Source organism: Pelmatolapia mariae, linkage group LG6, assembly GCF_036321145.2.
Source record: "Pelmatolapia mariae isolate MD_Pm_ZW linkage group LG6, Pm_UMD_F_2, whole genome shotgun sequence".
In the NCBI taxonomy this organism is placed as follows: Eukaryota; Metazoa; Chordata; class Actinopteri; order Cichliformes; family Cichlidae; genus Pelmatolapia; species Pelmatolapia mariae.
Window position 1 is genome coordinate 12800459 of NC_086232.1, and position 16935 is coordinate 12817393.

Sequence of the window (16935 nt, forward strand, 5' to 3'; positions counted from 1 at the left end):
CCTGTCAGCTTTGCTCGTTTCATAGATTCTCTGTTGATAAAACTGATAAAACTCTAGATGTAAAATTTTAAGGCTACATATTATTTATCTCGCACTAAGTCTGCTTGGCATATGCTATGTATAAAGGCTCTTTCCAAAAAAGTGTAGAGGCGACTTTAGCGTGATTAATTTATTACAGTGTCAGTTTTCCCTCCTTTGTCTAGCTGGTGCAAGTTTTTTGTTTATTTGTGAAACTGAGCGCGGTTGTGGACAATTCCGACTGTGCTGTTTGATTTGTGTTTCGTGCTGGATCACTTTCTTTAATTGTTACTTCTCTGCGAGCAGTGAAGAACCAAACTAGTACTTCAAAGTTTAGAATCAGTTTTGCCCCAGTGGCCAGTGCGAAGTTGTGCTGCAGATCCCAGTATGAAAGCTGAGGGTCCAGCCAGCCGGCAGAAAGGCCAGTTGATGCCTCGATGGGCATTGGAACCGGTTTTGCCCGCACAGAGCGTTTCTGACATGCTGGCGTTGCTTATGCATAAGAGAAAAGCAACAATACAGCGTGTTCTCTGCTCCAGGACATCCTTTCACACGGTATGTATGTATGTCTGTCTGTCAGCGCTAATTATTCAAACCCTGTTTAAAAGGCGACTCATTTGTTGTCCAAAAACATTTCCTCTAAATTTGCAAAGTTACTGATTTAAAAATATATATTTTCGATTTTAGCTGGATGTCACACTCTAGACTCTTGAGCATATTTATATAGCAAAATTCACAATGGTATAACCATGTTAAATAAAAGATGCCCAAGTGTCCACCAATGCACTCTAATGCATGCCATTAATTACCTCTATAGCTGAAAAGAGTCTGTATCTATAATTTGTGGATCTGCTGATTTGTTTTTAATGTGGCACTTTTTTTTCCACGAAATGCAGATGATGAAATCCTCTTTATTTGAGAAAGTGTCCCTAAGCTATTGTTGTTCACACTTACTGAGTTCCCTAACCACTTCTTTGCTATGTCAGCAAACTTTCTGAACAGGAAAGGTATCGTAGATTTAAAGACACATCTTCATTGAAGCAAAGGCAAAAAATTGGAATGAATTTTATGTTCATATTAAAGAGTGAAAATCCAAAATCTGCTGCAATCTTTTGTATTAATGATCTCTCTCTCTCTCTCTCTCTCTCCCTGTGTGTGTGTGTGTGTGTGTGTGAGTGAGTGGGTGTGTATAATGTTGCGTGTGTGTGTGTGTATACAGGAGAAAGGTGATGGCAGGAGCTTTTTTAATGCATTTCGAATCAACTTTTTTTTTTTGTTTTACAAGAAGTGTATTTCATACATTGGAACAAATGTAATCTTTTCTATACTTTATAACTATGAAACTCTAAAGATTTTAAGTTCATGCACATTGTGAAACAAGAATCTAAATCTTTCTGTCACAATGATTTCTATAAACGCATGTTGTTTATGGGGATAATGTGAAAAATCTTTTGTGGGCTCTAATAATGATCAGTGTTGATTGAAGAGGAAGCTTGAACCCTGGCTCTGGAGATTTTCATGACAAGTGACAGTGCAGACATTTGTTAATCAGAGAACATGTTTTATCATCATAACGACTGTGAATTTAAGCGTCGTTAAAGTGTCACTTCAGCAATGCTGCCAGGAGAAAGAAGTGTTGACTGATGTTTTTTTAATAGAAGACTTAAAACACTAAACTCTAATTTCTGGGGTTTATTTTAAGTTTACAGAATATAACGTCTGGTATGACAATGAGTTTTACTCCTCACTGTCTGTGTTATGTGTATCCATTTGTCATGTATGCTACTTTGCTCTGTGGACTAAAATGTTTCATTGTATTCATGAAATAAACCAGAATTTCAATGTCCGAATCTTTTTACTGTTTTTCTGCTTTTGTTCACTCCAAGTTTGACGAAACCCACAGCTCACTAACAATGTGGAGCAGTCTCAGTGTATTTAGCTGCTTTTTCCCTAAACACAATCAGTTGACTGAGAGAAATGCCTGTAGTCCTCACTTTGGTCATTGTGAATGTTGAAGGAGATTTGTTTCATAGACACCTTATGCTAGTGTTTCCTACACTTAATCCAACACTACTATGTTCTATTTAAACCCAGATTCCTTTTATAGTTTGCAGTGAAATTTGTTAAACCGTTGCTTAATGGGACAGCAGTACAAGTCACTCTTTCCTAACACATTGTAGATAAGTTTATCGCTGGACAACACAGCTAGCAGTCTCACACACTCTTTAGGTTTTTGAAGTTTTGTGTGTAATGGTTTAGTCTATCACACCTTACCCTTTTCTCCCAGTATCACAACAGTATGACTCCCAAAGTACAGAGCAGTAAACAAGCAAGGACTCTGAAGTCAGAACAGAAAGATACAGTTGGAAGATGAATGATTGTGTTTTTATGATGCGTAGTAAACTACCCCGTCTTCTTTTTCTCTGTGTTGTTGTTCTTGTGTGTGTGTGTATGCTTTTAAAAGTCAAAGTATACATTAGCCACACTTACAAAAAACATTTTGAATTTCATTTAGAACTGAGATTCTACGTTGTAAGCAGAAATCTTATGCTCAGCCAGAAGCGTGTTTCCCCACTTTCACAATGCTAAGGTGTCAAATCCACAACCCCCAACAGATGGTTTGTCACACACTGGGTTCAAACACTCAAAAAGCAACACAACAGCAGGTTCATGAAGGACAAGCCCCCCTTTATTTGCACAGCCTCACACACTATAGATTTTTAAAGTTGTGGTGTACAATGGTATAGCCACAGATGTGACTTCTACTTTTGATAAAGATCACTCCACATGCATATTTCTTAAGAAATGAAGCGTCTTTATTAAGCTCTTATTTATACATGTCTACACAATAATAGACACCGTGTGCTCTGTGACATTATAGTCTTCTACTTCTGCGTCCATTGGTTTGCATTTTCAACTCCCAACCTTTCAGGTTGTTATGAACGGCTTATATTTCTAACATTTTGTGATGTAAAAGTGAATCATGCAGCTTTTTTATTTTCTGTCTGATGGAAGGACTTAAGACACGAGTTATTTAAACAATTCTAAATGACAGTGTGACGTCCATAGTACTTTATGCGGGTGAAATATGTTAAGGATAATGTTTCTCAATGTAACATGGCAAAGAACTTTTGGTTAGGATACAACATTTTGTAAACAGTTACCTCAGAAGCTGTACTGTCAGATCTATGCATGTAAGGTTAAACTTTCCACAGTACTTCCACTTAAGTAAGTAACCAAACACATAAAGTCACCCTCACCAATAATCAACTGTTCCTTGAAAAAGGTAGCACAAACAGACAACTGACTCAGCAATGATAAGTAGAGCTACCCTAGGCCGATACTCAAGCAGAAGAAAATTAAAAGTTGTTTTGGCTCGAAAGATTGAAGAAAAATATGTTTAATAATTCAACAAGACCCTGCACCTTCAACACATGTACATTCAAATTTTGGAACAGGCTCAACATTGCTGTTGTTCAATAGTTTTTATCCACTTTCAAAAGTCATTTTATGGTTTTAATATTTCCAGCTGATAAGGAGACTTACAGCATTTCAAATGCACGTCCAAATGCTTTAAACATCCGCGTTGTCTGTAACGACAGCATCAAACTGCAGAGCATTGTTTTTACTCAAATTCAGCATTTTCTGATGAAAATTTAGCTGCTTTTTTTTTTCACTGTAACACCCCCTCAGTGCCATTTTTTAGGATGATATTCTTGGAGATTCATTTTTTATATATATACACTTATGCTTTGGGAGTGAGGGTATCTAATACGCACGTTGTCACTGTGTTTTGTACTACCAACTGTGAGGGCTCTGCTTTTACTTTGAGAAGTCTGGTTTTAGTCTCGTGAGTGTGTGTGTTTTTCAAAGGAGATCTTCATCAGTTTCATTTTGTTACCACAAACTTTGTGTAAAGTTCACAACAGAGGTAAAGAGATTTAAACACACCAGTTTATGGAGGCATGCAGGGGTTGGACCAGCTGCACATGACAGGTGAAGAAGAGAGTGTCAGCGGAGATGTGCAACAGAAGCAGAGGGAACATTTTACAAGATGATAAATGGCAGATTTAGATGATTACGGATTATGTTGACAAGATTAAAAGACACGTCCGTCAGAGTTCAGCAACATTTCAGTTTGATTAAATTAAAGTTGTTTTTTTTTTTGTTTTTGTTTTTTTTAACTACACAGGGTTTATTTTCTCCTTTGATAGTAATCATATTGAACATGTCAGTGATGGAAACAAAAATATAAAGAAAAATGCTAAACGTGTGTCTAATTAAACTGTTCCTGTGAACTATAAATCATCCTTTAGTATGTTCGGTGTTACAAACTTGAAAAAGCACAGAAAAGATCATCGGACATTAATCTAATCAGTTTTCAGCCTTCATTCATATTGAAATGTTGAAATCTTTCCTGCTAGACCGAAGTGTAGCGTTTGATACCGTTGGCCATTACATTTTATTACATCTATTATTAAATGGAGAGTCCTCTTCACACACTGAAGTCAATTATGAAGCTCCACGGCTTCTGTGCAAAGACTAGTTCTGTTTACATTATACTTGCTTTAGAAGGCATAGCATATATTTTTACTGCTATGTAGATGATACCCGCTTTTATTGGTTAAACTGCTGGTATGTCTTAGATACATAATGAGCTTTAATTTTCTGCTTCTAAATTCAGATAAAACTGAGGTTATTGTAATATGGCATAAAAATCTTAGAAACACTGTGGCTAACAAGATCCTTTCTCTGGGTGGGATCGTCTGTTGTAGGGATTAGACACATTATAAGTAAAATTGAGGCACACAATCCCGTCGCACAACATCAACATTTATTTATATACAAAAATAAAAATGCTTTTTTTACATAAAAGAATTGTAACTTTACAATTCATCACCGATTACGTGGGTACATAGTCCTCATCCTTAACCCATAGTGGTTCGGGTAATTCCTCAGGGCCATATCAGGATACATGGTTGAAAACAGGATACATGTTTTTTTTTTGTTTGTTTGTTTGTTTTTGAATGTGCTAAAATGTAAGATACATGCTTGAAAAAGCATACATGCTTTTAAAAGATGTGGCAAAATGCAGATTACATGTTTTAAGAAAGAAAAAAAGGGTAACTGTTTAAAGATACGGTACCATACGTGTTTTTTGGAAAGAATCAGTCTTTCAGAGAAAGCATTAGCGGCCTCCTTTGTAACATTCTGTGACCATCCACAGCTGTCCGATTTTCACCACATCCTCCCCCACTAGATTGTCGTAGGCCTCGGTAATGGCGTCAAAGACTTTCCTCACTGATTTGAGCTCATGCAAGAGAGTCTCCGCCACTGTGCCGACTTTGAGGTCGTCCGTTTTGATGTTCCGGGCAATCAGCAGGCGTTGAATGGAAGGAATGAAACGAGGGGTGAGGAGTCTTTTTCTGATGCTGTAATAATTTTCAGCGTAAAAGTCATCCTCCAACACTTGCAGACACTCGTGCTGTCTCTGGCTGGGTTGATCGAACTTACAGCCGTTGCATTCTTCGGTGCGGTACTTGTTGATTACAAGGTTGACTAGATGATACACCGCGGTTTTCACGGTATCTATGAATAAAGAAGGTGCCCAACCATCAAGCTCGTCGGCTTGCTGCAGTTTCTCCAAGGGGCGATAGTAACCGGGCGTGTCGGGTACTATTGTGCCCTCAACCGAGGAACTGGCCAAGGAACTGTCCTCCTCAGCGCGACGCAGGGGTGCAGAGTCCATCTTTCTTTCTGTTTTTGAGCTAGGTTTTTGAAAGAATGAGAAAGCGGTCTTCTTTTTAGAGTAAAATAAGGCGGGCGTGGTCTGGAAGTGGGATGTTCTTAGAGGGGCAGGTAGGAGTGGCAGCGATTTTTAAAACCGGAGAGCTGGCCGTCAACTTTAGAAAAGAACAGTAATGTCCTTTCTTATCTGTTGGGGTTGAATATCTCCATGAAAAAATGACACCTTGCAGCCCTTCTGCTCAATCAACCATCAAAGTGGCAGAACTTGGTACATACTTGGTACTTGGTACTATCAGGGACGCTGGGCAATCTTTAGTCTCTGAAGATCCATCCACAAACCCTACATTTGAAGATTGGAGTGAAGACGCACCGTATTCACCAGTATCAGAGTGGAGCCCACCCCCTTCACCGCCACAAGTGTGGACTATGGACACCGACGACGAGGAAGATTTTTTGTATTTCGGCGACTCTCCCGACATTGATGAGATAGACTGGGCATGGCCGCCCTTCCTAGGCCCTGAGGAATTACCCGAACCACTATGGGTTAAGGATGAGGACTATGTACCCACGTAATCGGTGATGAATTGTAAAGTTACAATTCTTTTATGTAAAAAAAGCATTTTTATTTTTGTATATAAATAAATGTTGATGTTGTGCGACGGGATTGTGTGCCTCAATTTTACTTATAATGTGTCTAATCCCTACAACAGACGATCCCACCCAGAGAAAGGATCTTGTTAGCCACAGTGTTTCTAAGATTTTTATGCCATATTACAATAACCTCAGTTTTATCTGAATTTAGAAGCAGAAAATTAAAGCTCATTATGTATCTAAGACATACCAGCAGTTTAACCAATAAAAGCGGGTATCATCTACATAGCAGTAAAAATATATGCTATGCCTTCTAAAGCAAGTATAATGTAAACAGAACTAGTCTTTGCACAGAAGCCGTGGAGCTTCATAATTGACTTCAGTGTGTGAAGAGGACTCTCCATTTAATAATAGATGTAATAAAATGTAATGGCCAACGGTATCAAACGCTACACTTCGGTCTAGCAGGAAAGATTTCAACATTTCAATATGAATGAAGGCTGAAAACTGATTAGATTAATGTCCGATGATCTTTTCTGTGCTTTTTCAAGTTTGTAACACCGAACATACTAAAGGATGATTTATAGTTCACAGGAACAGTTTAATTAGACACACGTTTAGCATTTTTCTTTATATTTTTGTTTCCATCACTGACATGTTCAATATGATTACTATCAAAGGAGAAAATAAACCCTGTGTAGTTAAAAAAAACAAAAAAAAAAAAAAAAACAACTTTAATTTAATCAAACTGAAATGTTGCTGAACTCTGACGGACGTGTCTTTTAATCTTGTCAACATAATCCGTAATCATCTAAATCTGCCATTTATCATCTTGTAAAATGTTCCCTCTGCTTCTGTTGCACATCTCCGCTGACACTCTCTTCTTCACCTGTCATGTGCAGCTGGTCCAACCCCTGCATGCCTCCATAAACTGGTGTGTTTAAATCTCTTTACCTCTGTTGTGAACTTTACACAAAGTTTGTGGTAACAAAATGAAACTGATGAAGATCTCCTTTGAAAAACACACACACTCACGAGACTAAAACCAGACTTCTCAAAGTAAAAGCAGAGCCCTCACAGTTGGTAGTACAAAACACAGTGACAACGTGCGTATTAGATACCCTCACTCCCAAAGCATAAGTGTATATATATAAAAAATGAATCTCCAAGAATATCATCCTAAAAAATGGCACTGAGGGGGTGTTACAGTGAAAAAAAAAAGCAGCTAAATTTTCATCAGAAAATGCTGAATTTGAGTAAAAACAATGCTCTGCAGTTTGATGCTGTCGTTACAGACAACGCGGATGTTTAAAGCATTTGGACGTGCATTTGAAATGCTGTAAGTCTCCTTATCAGCTGGAAATATTAAAACCATAAAATGACTTTTGAAAGTGGATAAAAACTATTGAACAACAGCAATGTTGAGCCTGTTCCAAAATTTGAATGTACATGTGTTGAAGGTGCAGGGTCTTGTTGAATTATTAAACATATTTTTCTTCAATCTTTCGAGCCAAAACAACTTTTAATTTTCTTCTGCTTGAGTATCGGCCTAGGGTAGCTCTACTTATCATTGCTGAGTCAGTTGTCTGTTTGTGCTACCTTTTTCAAGGAACAGTTGATTATTGGTGAGGGTGACTTTATGTGTTTGGTTACTTACTTAAGTGGAAGTACTGTGGAAAGTTTAACCTTACATGCATAGATCTGACAGTACAGCTTCTGAGGTAACTGTTTACAAAATGTTGTATCCTAACCAAAAGTTCTTTGCCATGTTACATTGAGAAACATTATCCTTAACATATTTCACCCGCATAAAGTACTATGGACGTCACACTGTCATTTAGAATTGTTTAAATAACTCGTGTCTTAAGTCCTTCCATCAGACAGAAAATAAAAAAGCTGCATGATTCACTTTTACATCACAAAATGTTAGAAATATAAGCCGTTCATAACAACCTGAAAGGTTGGGAGTTGAAAATGCAAACCAATGGACGCAGAAGTAGAAGACTATAATGTCACAGAGCACACGGTGTCTATTATTGTGTAGACATGTATAAATAAGAGCTTAATAAAGACGCTTCATTTCTTAAGAAATATGCATGTGGAGTGATCTTTATCAAAAGTAGAAGTCACATCTGTGGCTATACCATTGTACACCACAACTTTAAAAATCTATAGTGTGTGAGGCTGTGCAAATAAAGGGGGGCTTGTCCTTCATGAACCTGCTGTTGTGTTGCTTTTTGAGTGTTTGAACCCAGTGTGTGACAAACCATCTGTTGGGGGTTGTGGATTTGACACCTTAGCATTGTGAAAGTGGGGAAACACGCTTCTGGCTGAGCATAAGATTTCTGCTTACAACGTAGAATCTCAGTTCTAAATGAAATTCAAAATGTTTTTTGTAAGTGTGGCTAATGTATACTTTGACTTTTAAAAGCATACACACACACACAAGAACAACAACACAGAGAAAAAGAAGACGGGGTAGTTTACTACGCATCATAAAAACACAATCATTCATCTTCCAACTGTATCTTTCTGTTCTGACTTCAGAGTCCTTGCTTGTTTACTGCTCTGTACTTTGGGAGTCATACTGTTGTGATACTGGGAGAAAAGGGTAAGGTGTGATAGACTAAACCATTACACACAAAACTTCAAAAACCTAAAGAGTGTGTGAGACTGCTAGCTGTGTTGTCCAGCGATAAACTTATCTACAATGTGTTAGGAAAGAGTGACTTGTACTGCTGTCCCATTAAGCAACGGTTTAACAAATTTCACTGCAAACTATAAAAGGAATCTGGGTTTAAATAGAACATAGTAGTGTTGGATTAAGTGTAGGAAACACTAGCATAAGGTGTCTATGAAACAAATCTCCTTCAACATTCACAATGACCAAAGTGAGGACTACAGGCATTTCTCTCAGTCAACTGATTGTGTTTAGGGAAAAAGCAGCTAAATACACTGAGACTGCTCCACATTGTTAGTGAGCTGTGGGTTTCGTCAAACTTGGAGTGAACAAAAGCAGAAAAACAGTAAAAAGATTCGGACATTGAAATTCTGGTTTATTTCATGAATACAATGAAACATTTTAGTCCACAGAGCAAAGTAGCATACATGACAAATGGATACACATAACACAGACAGTGAGGAGTAAAACTCATTGTCATACCAGACGTTATATTCTGTAAACTTAAAATAAACCCCAGAAATTAGAGTTTAGTGTTTTAAGTCTTCTATTAAAAAAACATCAGTCAACACTTCTTTCTCCTGGCAGCATTGCTGAAGTGACACTTTAACGACGCTTAAATTCACAGTCGTTATGATGATAAAACATGTTCTCTGATTAACAAATGTCTGCACTGTCACTTGTCATGAAAATCTCCAGAGCCAGGGTTCAAGCTTCCTCTTCAATCAACACTGATCATTATTAGAGCCCACAAAAGATTTTTCACATTATCCCCATAAACAACATGCGTTTATAGAAATCATTGTGACAGAAAGATTTAGATTCTTGTTTCACAATGTGCATGAACTTAAAATCTTTAGAGTTTCATAGTTATAAAGTATAGAAAAGATTACATTTGTTCCAATGTATGAAATACACTTCTTGTAAAACAAAAAAAAAAAGTTGATTCGAAATGCATTAAAAAAGCTCCTGCCATCACCTTTCTCCTGTATACACACACACACACGCAACATTATACACACCCACTCACTCACACACACACACACACACACACAGGGAGAGAGAGAGAGAGAGAGAGAGATCATTAATACAAAAGATTGCAGCAGATTTTGGATTTTCACTCTTTAATATGAACATAAAATTCATTCCAATTTTTTGCCTTTGCTTCAATGAAGATGTGTCTTTAAATCTACGATACCTTTCCTGTTCAGAAAGTTTGCTGACATAGCAAAGAAGTGGTTAGGGAACTCAGTAAGTGTGAACAACAATAGCTTAGGGACACTTTCTCAAATAAAGAGGATTTCATCATCTGCATTTCGTGGAAAAAAAAGTGCCACATTAAAAACAAATCAGCAGATCCACAAATTATAGATACAGACTCTTTTCAGCTATAGAGGTAATTAATGGCATGCATTAGAGTGCATTGGTGGACACTTGGGCATCTTTTATTTAACATGGTTATACCATTGTGAATTTTGCTATATAAATATGCTCAAGAGTCTAGAGTGTGACATCCAGCTAAAATCGAAAATATATATTTTTAAATCAGTAACTTTGCAAATTTAGAGGAAATGTTTTTGGACAACAAATGAGTCGCCTTTTAAACAGGGTTTGAATAATTAGCGCTGACAGACAGACATACATACATACCGTGTGAAAGGATGTCCTGGAGCAGAGAACACGCTGTATTGTTGCTTTTCTCTTATGCATAAGCAACGCCAGCATGTCAGAAACGCTCTGTGCGGGCAAAACCGGTTCCAATGCCCATCGAGGCATCAACTGGCCTTTCTGCCGGCTGGCTGGACCCTCAGCTTTCATACTGGGATCTGCAGCACAACTTCGCACTGGCCACTGGGGCAAAACTGATTCTAAACTTTGAAGTACTAGTTTGGTTCTTCACTGCTCGCAGAGAAGTAACAATTAAAGAAAGTGATCCAGCACGAAACACAAATCAAACAGCACAGTCGGAATTGTCCACAACCGCGCTCAGTTTCACAAATAAACAAAAAACTTGCACCAGCTAGACAAAGGAGGGAAAACTGACACTGTAATAAATTAATCACGCTAAAGTCGCCTCTACACTTTTTTGGAAAGAGCCTTTATACATAGCATATGCCAAGCAGACTTAGTGCGAGATAAATAATATGTAGCCTTAAAATTTTACATCTAGAGTTTTATCAGTTTTATCAACAGAGAATCTATGAAACGAGCAAAGCTGACAGGTCTGAAGAGTACGGTGCATGCTCTCATGTCACAAGTTTACCAACATTTTCCAGAAAGACAGAAAGACCACACAGTTAAAACCTGTAAAAATACTAAATTACAAGTTTCGCACTATGTTTCACCAAGTTAAAAAAAAAATCCAGCAAAGCTGCTTCTACCGAAAGCATTTATCTTTCAGATCAGTGTCTCAAAAGCACCATTAAAAAAATGTGATCCTGCATTTACAAAAGTAAATCATTCACAGTGAAAACCAAAACGCACACAGCGTTTGATAAACGACATTAAAATAATGTATTGCACATCTATGTTTTAAAAATTGCATCAAAATTCAATGCGTATTTTCTCTAAAAATTTACGGTCGAATACACAAACTAACGTGCGGGTGTCAGGCTCAAGGATAGAGTTTGCTGGCTTTTATAAACCTTTATGCCTCTTCCCCCACCCCAAAGCACAGACCTCAAATTCGCCTTAACTATCCCCCTCCCCAAAGTGCAGTTGTTAAAAAACACACAAAATCTACCATTTCGGTTAGAGTGTGTAAAACACTATTGCAAAAGTAACTCCTGTTTGTATATATTCACACTGAAAACTAAAACGCATCGGCTGATAAACACTAATTAAATAATGCGTTGCACATCTGTGTTTTAAAGAATGTCTGGGAAAGCCCTCGCCTATTTTTGTTTTAATTATTTTAAATTTTAACTGAAAATGAATGCGAACTAACGGCGCTGTTCTTAGGTGAAAGGTTTTTTTGGGGGGGATGCAGTTATTTAATGAAAGGGATAAAAGTTTGGTCTCTCTCCACATCCTTATTCACCATTTCTTGAGATAAACAGCGTCTTAAAGTCTGAAACAGCCAACTAACTAGCTACTAACTGTAGAAAATCTGCTTATAAAACACACTGACGTTTCAGCTTGATTTTCTGACAACAAAAGTCTTTCTATAGAATAAAAGACAAAGTCATTCCTGTTTGTGTAAATTTACCGTGAAAAGCCCGAAATGCCTACAGCGGTTGATGAACCTTTAATTAAAAAAACACCCTGCTAGGAGGAGACAGAGCATGCGCAGTGGGACCGCAGGAAGCGTCCCTTTTCGGAAGAGTGAAAGCGCGTACATGAGAGTGCATGCGCGCGTGCTCGTACGTGCACAAGATGTCAGTTTTTAAGCTCGGCAAAGGGGGTGTGGGGGGCAATGCCCACAGGCAAAACCCCCCTCCCCTGACCCCCTGACCCCCTGACCCCTCACCCCCCACCCCACACCCCCACCCCCCCCCCCCCCCCAAATAGGTATCATATATATTCTTCTTACTTGCAAGACAGGTTATTCTTTATTTTATAAATAACCCTTTTCTTCAACAGATAGTTGAAGAAAGCCTGGTTTTCTGAACTACCTGGAAATGCAAACTCACTGCAAAATATGACACTCGTTTCTGAGGTTGGAAAAATTCCCCTGGCCCCAAATGATATCCGCATAGTGCTTTGACACGAAACAGCATTCTGTCAAACTGTCAAACTCTTTACATGCAAAACAATTTCTTTATCTTTAACAAAAAATGGTGTCTTTTATCTGCCTGCAAAACTGTATAATGTAAAACGACCATCATGGCCCAGATGAGATGAGACTACGCAGTGAGCAGAGCAAAGATGTACAAGCGTCATCAAACCCAACACTTCAGACCTTGAATGCAACTTGATATTCTGTCCCTGAATGTCGCAGACAACAGAGGTTCAAACAGCACACCACTGAAGAATTTCTAAGCCTAATGAAAAAGTGTTTTCAAAACATTTTACCAGTTGAGCTGCTGAAATACTGTTATTATTTCATAAGGGAGAAAGGATGCATTACATAAAGCATTTCATAAAGGATAAATAAAGTAAAAAGAGAAATGTAGCTGAGACTGAATGCCTGTTGTTGGCGTCAGACGAAGGTGTGTTTTTCTTGTATCATATTTCTGCAGCGTTTTCATGTTATTTGCGTATCAGTTGCCTTTCAAGGAAGTCATGTGTCATCTAACAAAGAAATAACACATTGTCAAAAGCATCCTGACAGATTACTGCCTGTCTGCTGTCATAAACTTAATAAAATGCAACTACAATTTATTAACTCAGTAGTTAATTCTTTATAGCAACCTTGTTGAAATACTCAAAAATTCTAAATTTGAATCCTACTATATTGTTTTTTGTTGGTGTTTTGTTTTTTGTTTTTTACTTTTATGATATTTTTATTCACATTTTTCATTTTTGGGACCTCAAAATGGATGTCAGCATGCCATCTTGAAGAATGTCTCCATTCCTAAAATGCATCTGGAGTTGAGAGAGGGCTCCTTTATTGAAGACGTTTTCAGTAAATAAACAAATAAAATGACACACAGCTTGTCCCTTTAATGTGAACTGAAATAAAAAGAAACATATAAGTCATCATGAATACACCTGCTTAGCAGTCATCACATGAAAAACATAACAATAATACCGCATATTCAGCTGTCAGCTATGTATGCATCATTCTGATGCTCATACTCCATATATGCACACATGCCTATGTCACAAAGTTACTTGTGAGAGAGAACTTTTTCTACAAGAAAAATAAAAGTATTTTTCATATCCACGCTGAAAACTGTGCTACTATAGTCCTCCTCAGGCACATGAACTGAAATCATCAGATTGTACCATAAGCGTAACTGGAACTGATGAGCAGAACTGCTAGCCAAGCAGAATAACAATTCCACAGAATTGAACTACCGGGAACTGCTTATCTATAAGAGCTGTAGAGAAAAACAATCCACCAAGAAAATCCACCAAAAACTGTTGCATAAGTACAAAATATCATCAGCCACAATGACGATGTCAGTGCTAACAAGCTTGCCACCAACAGATGCTTGTTAGCTGCCACTAGGCATTTGTTTAGTCTTAGTTAAAATTTATCTATTTTTGACATGATATTTGCAATTTGCATGACATGTTGCAAATATCATGTCAACCATTGCAAATGTCATTTCCAGTAAGTGTACCACTTGTTACTACAGCATACTAAATGAAGTACTACATGGTGGTATCTGAATTCATGCAGTCTGTTTGTGTAGTTAGAGAGTGTGAATCAATTACAGTCTTCCAGGCCATTTTAACCTTAAATGCTGGCCATCTTTGAGATCAGAACCCTCCAACTTAGGTGCATTTTGCTTTAACCTCCTAGGACCTGGTGGTCCACATATGTGGACCAGGACTGGACTGGGACAAAAAAAATCGGCCCGGGCATTTTAACTAGAGACTGGCTCACCAGGTATTATAGGAGAAGTTATAAAGCCCTTGAATGAAAACAAACGCTGTTGTAGCAGTGATGTACGCTGTCTTGTTGGTATATGTATGACTTCTATACATTTTACATCAAATGAAAACTTTGGTTGTAAGATTCAGATAATTATTTATTAAAAGCTAGACATTTTACATTATAATAAGAAAGAAAAATATTTCTTTGTGCCCCGTTTCCCTGTTAATGCCCTACTTGGCCCCCCTGGGAAAACTTTGCTAGACCCGCCCCTGCACAGTTACCATCTGTCAGCTACATAGAAAAGGATCCTGGTGTTATTTGCCTCTCAGAAACAGTTCATAACTTCCCTTCAACTCATTCATGTCACCTAAAAGGTAAACCTGTTTCTCCATCACCTGTTCAGCTCTGATGATTCAGTAAGGACATCTCCTGGTTTCATCTTCATGTTTCCCTCTCACCACATATCATGACCAGCGGCTTTTACAGCTGTGGCTCCAGCAAACATCAGCTGATACTAGAAAGTAATATTAAATCAGTTCTAACAACAGCTGATCAAGCTTAAACATGCTGCTATTGTTTAGCGCGACGTCCGCTGGTTTCCTTTTTTTGGCGCAAAGTGGGCGATAAACAAACAAGAGAGACGGGACTTGCGTCAGAAAAGTCGATCAGCTGATCATTGATCAGTTTCATGATTGAAGTAGCAACAGGAGAGGAAGGGGAGAGAATGAGAGAAGAAGAAGCAGCTGACAGCGTAAAGACGCAGAATGACTCCAGCTTTGTGTCTTCTTCCATTCTAGCTGAAGTCCGGGACAAACTGTCTTCTTTTTCAGCTCAGTGGAAACGCATAATATTTTCTCTGAATACGGGACGATTCCGTTTTTTACAGAACGGTTGGCAACTCTACTAACTAACCTTATGAATAAAATAAAGTTCGGACCGACCGCCGCCTTGGGTCTCTCCTCCTCCTGCCTCCCCTTTCCCTCATACATCTGCTGTGTCACGGAACACGGAGTGTTCAGGTAAGAGGGCCCCAAAACAGACTCAATCACACCGCCGCTCTGAACTATATACAAGTTTTTATTGAACTGAGGAATCTTTTAACAACGCTTAAGGAAACGAAAAGCTAAGGCTCGTGCCACGGGAAAACAAGGTGCGCGGAGCCCAGGAGCACCGCAATCGGGACCGAGGGAACTGCAACGGAAAGGGGGAGACACAGTTAACAGCACGCAGGTTATCAAGAGATGAACAGCTAAGCTTTATGAGCTGCCGGGGCTTACAGGTGGAGCAGGACCGTGGAGCTTGGGGGGGAAGAGCCCATGGAGGGAATCCTTGGGAGGGAGACAGGAGGACAGGCAGGCCACGGATTTCCACGCTGAATGCAGGTCACGCTAGGAAGACTTGTACGGACTGGCGGGGAGAAGCCGTCAGAGCTGGCTGAAGTAGCCCTCCGGTGATTGCCTCAGATGAGACGCAGGTGGTTTGGAGGCGGCCCAGCCCGAGGGTGTGGCCACCGCAGCCTCCCCTGGCTCCCTGGATGCCGAGCCACGGGCCGTGACAGCACCCCCCCCTCAAGGGTCGCCTCCAGGCGGCCGCCCGGACTGCTGCCTGCGAAGGGAAGAGCGGAAGTCAGTGATGAGAGAGGAGTCAAGAATAAACGACCGCGGAACCCACAGACGGTCCTCAGGGCCATACCCCTCCCAGTCCACCAGGTACTGCCACCCCCTCCCGCGCCGACGCGCCACCACGATCCGACTGACCGCATAAGCAGGGCGACCACCAACGAGCCGGGCGGGAGGCGGGGGCCCGGACGGAGGGCACAGAGGACTATGCCGAACAGGCTTGACTTGGGAAACGTGGAACGTGGGGTGTATGCGCCAGGAGTCAGGGAGCTTCAGACGAACAGCAGCCGGATTGATGACAGCCTCGATCTCATACGGGCCGATGAAGCGCGGAGCCAACTTGCGGGACGCCACCCGCAGCGGGATATGTTTAGCAGCCAGCCACACCTTTTGGCCAGGGTGATATGCAGGGGCGGGGGTCCGGCGGCGGTTCGCATAGCGCGCCGATCGCTGCTTGGACTGCAGGAGAGCTTGGCGGACCCTGCGCCAGATCCGTTGACAGCGCCGGAGATGATGTAGTGCAGAGGGGACAGCGAGGTCAAGCTCATTCTCGGGAAAAAGCGGGGGCTGGTATCCGAGGGAGGCTTCAAGCGGTGACAGTCCCGTAGCGGAGGAGGTAAGGGAGTTGTGGGCGTATTCAGCCCAGGAGAGATAGGAGGCCCAAGTGGAGGGATTACGTGAGGCGACACAGCGCAGCGCAGCTTCCAGCTCCTGGTTAAGCCGCTCAGTTTGGCCATTCGACTGTGGGTGGAAGCCGGAGCTCAAGCTAACCTTGGCTCCTAGGAGTGAAC